The sequence below is a fragment of the Triticum dicoccoides genome, chromosome 7B (assembly GCF_002162155.2).
Source record: "Triticum dicoccoides isolate Atlit2015 ecotype Zavitan chromosome 7B, WEW_v2.0, whole genome shotgun sequence".
Classification (NCBI taxonomy): Eukaryota; Viridiplantae; Streptophyta; class Magnoliopsida; order Poales; family Poaceae; genus Triticum; species Triticum dicoccoides.
In genome coordinates, this window is record NC_041393.1 from 433,335,109 (window position 1) to 433,340,234 (window position 5,126).

A 5,126-nucleotide genomic window follows, 5' to 3' on the forward strand; every position below is an offset into this window, starting at 1 on the left:
TATCGGGATGTAATGTTCCATCTCCTGCATAAGGATAAGCTAGCAGTTTCTCTATCATACCCGAAGGAATTTCATAATAAATATTTTCAGTAGGTGCAGTAGGTTGAGGAGTAACTAATTGTGGTTCCATTCGAGGTGAAGATACCCCGAACAAACCCCTCAAAGGATTATTTTTCATAGTAACAAGTGACAGTAAATTTCAGCACACTATATAAATGTTTCCTTACCAAATTCCACTTACCAAAGGCGCTTCACTCCCCAGCAATGGCTCCAGAAAAGAGTCTTGATGACCCACAAGTATAGGGGATCTATCATAGTCCTTTTGATAAGTAAGAGTGTCGAACCCAATGAGAAGCAGAAGGAAATGACAAGTGGTTTTCAGCAAGGTATTCTCTGCAAGCACTGAAACTATCGGGAACATATAGTTTTGTGATAAGGTATTTCGTAACGGGTAACAAGTAACAAAAGTAAACAAGGTCCAGCAAGGTGTCCCAATCCTTTTTGTAGCAAAGGTCAAGCCTGGACAAACTCTTATATAAAGCAAAGCGCTCCCGAGGACACATGGGAATTATTGTCAAGTTAGTTTTCATCATGCTCATATGATTCTCGTTCGTTACTTTGATAATTTGATATGTGGCTGGACCAGTGATTGGGTGCTGCCCTTCCTTGGACAAGCCTACCACTTATGATTAACCACTCTCGCAAGCATCTGCATCTACGAAAGAAGTACTAAGGTAAACCTAACCATAGCATGAAATATATGGATCCAAATCAGCCCCTTACGAAGCAACGCATAAACTAGGGTTTAAGCTTCTGTCACTCTAGCAACCCATCATCTACTTATTACTTCTCAATGCCTTCCCCTAGGCCCAAATAATGGTGAAGTGTCTTGTAATCGACGTTCACATAACACCACTAGAGGAGAGACAACATACATCTCATCAAAATATCGAATGAATACCAAATTCACATGATTACTTATAACAAGACTTTTGCCATGTCCTCAGGAAAAAACTTAACTACTCACAAAGCATATTCATAATAATAATACGAGGAGTATTAATTATCATTAAGGATCTGAACATATGACCTTCCACCGAATAAACCAATTAGCATCAACTACAAGGAGTAATCAACACTACTAGCAACCCCCAAGTGCCAATCTGAGGTTTTGGGACCAAGATCGACTACAAGAGATGAACTAGGGTTTAAGAGGAGATGGTGCTGGTGAAGATGTTAATGGATATTGACCCGCTCTCAATGAGAGGATCGATGCTGATGACGATAGCGATGATTTCCCCCTCCTAGGGGATGTTTCCCTGGCAGAACAGCTCCGCCGGAGCACTAGATTGGTTCTGCCCAGGTTCCGCCTTGAGACGGCGGCATTTTGTCCCGAAAGCTTCCTTATGATTTTTTCCAAGGTAAAAGACACCATATAGCAGAAGATGGGCACCGGAGGCCTGCCAGGGGGCCCACAAGGTCGGGGGCGCCCAGAGGGTAGGGCGCGCCCTCCACCCTTGTGGCTGGCTGGTGGCCTCCCTCTGGTTCTTTCTTCGCCCAATATTTTTATATATTCCAGAAATAAGCTCCGTGAAGTTTCAGGACGTTTGGAGTTGTGCATAATAATTCTCTAATATTCGCTCCTTTTCCAGTCCAGAATTCCAACTGCCGGCATTCTCCCTCTTCATGTATACCTTGTAAAATACAGTAAGAGAGAATAAGCATAAGTATTGTGATATAATGTGTAATAACAACCCATAATGCAATAAATATCAACATAAAAGCATGATGCAAAATGGACGTATCGGCCCCCTCCTCGGGCGCCCCGGCATGTGGCCCGACCTCAGGAGTCCGCCTGCTCCTGGCGCTCGAACCTCAAGAGGGGTGCTGGAACGAGGAGTTCAAGGCGTACCTACTTCGAGGCAACCTACCGGAGAAGGAGGAAGATGCGGAGCGCGTGGCATGATAGGCCACCGCCTACTGCCTGCAGGACAGCGAGCTCTACCGAAGGCGCCCAAACGACGTCTGGTTGCGGTGCATCTCCAAGGAGCAAGGGTGCGAGCTGTTGACTGACATCCATGGCGGGGATTGTGGGCATCACTCTTCGTCACGCACCCCTGTGGGAAAGGCATTCCACAGTGGTTTCTACTGGCCCACGGGTCTCAACGATGCCATCGAGCTGGCGAGATCCTGTGAGGCCTGTCAATTCCATGCCAAACAGATTAACCAACCCGCTCAGGGACTCCAAACCATCCCACTCTCATGGCTGTTCGCGGTCTGGAGGTAGGATATCCTGGGCCCGTTTCCCCGAGCGGCCGGGGGCTACCGCTACCTCTACGTTGCCATCAACAAATTCACGAAGTGCACGGAGGTGGAACCTGTGCGCACCATCCCAGCAGGTTCGGCCGTCAAGTTCACCAAGGGCCTCGTTGTGACAGCCTGGGTTTTGCCCTCTATTCTTTTTCTGATTTTCTTGCCATTTGATTTGAATTTGAGTTTTGAACCAACTCACTTGGACTTGATCACTTGGGCATGCTTATGATTTTCACCCAAGTAACCCATATCTCTCCCAAACATATCATTTCCCCTCTGAAATATCCCAAAATGGCCCTAAGAATATTTTTCATAAATGAAAAATATTCATTTTCTCTTCAAAATCTCTATTCAGCAACATATGCTCCAAACAACCCTCATTTTTCTGGCCCATAAAAATCTGAGAAAAAACTAAAATATTGCTTGAACCTTGGCACACCTCCCTGAGCAAAAATACTGCATAGGTTTTTGGAATATTTTTTCTAGAGAAAATCATTTATGTTCTGATCAGAAAAGGCAGTTTCTACAGGAAGTGCATTTTTCCTTGATCCAATGGAGCAGAAATTTTTAGGGCTTCATTACCCTCCTAAGAAACTACTAACCACCAAAAATCAGTCCTAAACTATTTCTAGTTTTGTCTTAGTAAACCTCACAAGTTTCTGACCAAAAATTTGCCAGGAAGGAACCAATTCACACAGAGCTCTTGTGACCAACTCAAACCCATGGAGTGACTCAAACCATCAAGGACTACACGCCAGACATGAATTTAAGGCAAGTTGTGGCTCTATGCCAAAGTTCACGCGGTGACCACGCGTGTACACCATGCCGGCGTGCATGTCGACGCACTCTAGATGCCGCCGACGGCTCTGTTTCACGCGTGCTCGCTTCCCACTTCGCCACGCCTTGCCATACCTCGCCACAATCACCGTCTCGACGCCCTTAACTCCTCCTGGAACTCGCCAACGCCGAAGCTCGCCGCAGCGAGCACGGACACGACATGGCCAAGCCAACAGTGCACCCTGCCCACTGTGCTTGTCACTACACGAGCCCTGTGCTCGTCTCCGCTCGTCCACAGTGGTCGCGTGATCCACGGTGCCTTCTCCCCCTCTCACTAACGCCAACCGTCGTTGGGCGCCGCTTCCAGAGAACTCCGGGGGAGCCCCGAGCCCCTCTCCCCCCTCGCCTATAAATACGGCCCTACCCAGCCTCTCTGAGCATCGCCACACACTCATACATGCACCACAACGTCGTAGATAGCCGCAGTGTAACACCCCAAAAATTTAACCATGATTTGTTTATTAAAATTTTGCCAGGAAATTAAATTTTTATTCTCTGGATTTATCTTTTGATTTCAGAAACTCTCTTTTCTTTAATATTCTGGCGTTTTTACCCCAAGTGAAAACTTTCCAAAAATATTATTGGACTTGTATACCCTCTCAAGAAAACATTTCTTTTATCAGCGAATTTATTTGCATAATTGTTTTTCATGAGCTTTATTCTTTTGAAAATGATTTTTCATAAGTTTTGGAGCCTCTTTTACACTGCAACCATTTCAAATTCTTCTTTAAAATCCCCACCAAAATTTGGGGAGGTCATGTGATGTTCCCACATCACTTTTGTGCAAAAACCTCTTTTAGTCATTGGAAATTTTGAGCTCTACCCCTAGTTTTTAAATCTGGTCCAGTTTGTAAAATTGCACTACGACCTATTTAAACATTCCTTTAAAACTTCCACCAAAATTAGGGGATGTCACTAGGAGTATATAATTCAACTTTGTGCAAAAACCCACAGGTGTTCTTTGAAAAATTTGAGCAAATCCTCCTCTTTTGCTCTCTGGTCCAGTTGGGTGTTTTCTACTGCAACCCTATTTTGTTTTTCTCTAGTGCCCATGATCTTTCTCCTTCTTATAAACCACCCTGCAAAACCCTTAATTCCAGGAGAGTGGACCCATTGGAGCATTTTTGGTCCATGCAATGATAGCCTTTAGTTTCTACCCAGATTTGGTTTTCTCAAAAACTTGCACTAACAAGTTTCTGGTTTTGCCCAACTAACCTTGCCACCATCACCTACATCTAAAGAGACTATGATCTGGAGTTTTTGACCACCCCAAGAGTTGCCGAGATGCCCTTGGAATTCTGTCAAGCACCTTGTGTGCATGGTCAGTTTTGACATACTTTTTAGTTTGCACATTGGACCTGCTTGCTTTGCCTAACCAGCATGTCTCATGGCCCTACCATAGTCTATAACCCCATGCTTCTAAACCTCATGTGGACTAGAGCCCCCTGGCAGGCATTGGAATTTTGCCGAGCACCTCGCGTGCGTGCTCTGGGCGCGACCAGAGCGCGCGTTTTGCGCGTGGGTGCGCCCGAGTTGCTGCATCTCGTTGCCGCCTCCCCATGTTCGTTCTGATCCATGCCCGCCCCCACCCAACGCGCCCGACCCCTCCCTCGTCGCAGAGCCGCCCTGGCCCCCTCCTGGCGCCCTACAGTGCCACCACCGCAAGCCGCCACTGCCGCCCTGACAGCCCCTGCCATGGACGGCGTCGCCCGAGCCACCCTCATCCGCCAGCTGCCACTGGAACAGCCCAAGCTCATCCACTCACCCTGCCAGACCCCGCCAGCCATCGCCACGCGCCCCCTGGCTACATAATGGCGGTTCGCCGGCGTTCTTATCCACGGCCACAGGAACCGACCTCGGCCGCCTATAAAAGGAGCCCCGGAGCTCGTCCAGGCCCTCAGGCGACCTCCTACCATCCCCCTAGTACCCCCCCCCCACAGCCAGCAATCGGCGGAGGGAGGCCGTCTCCCTCGCCT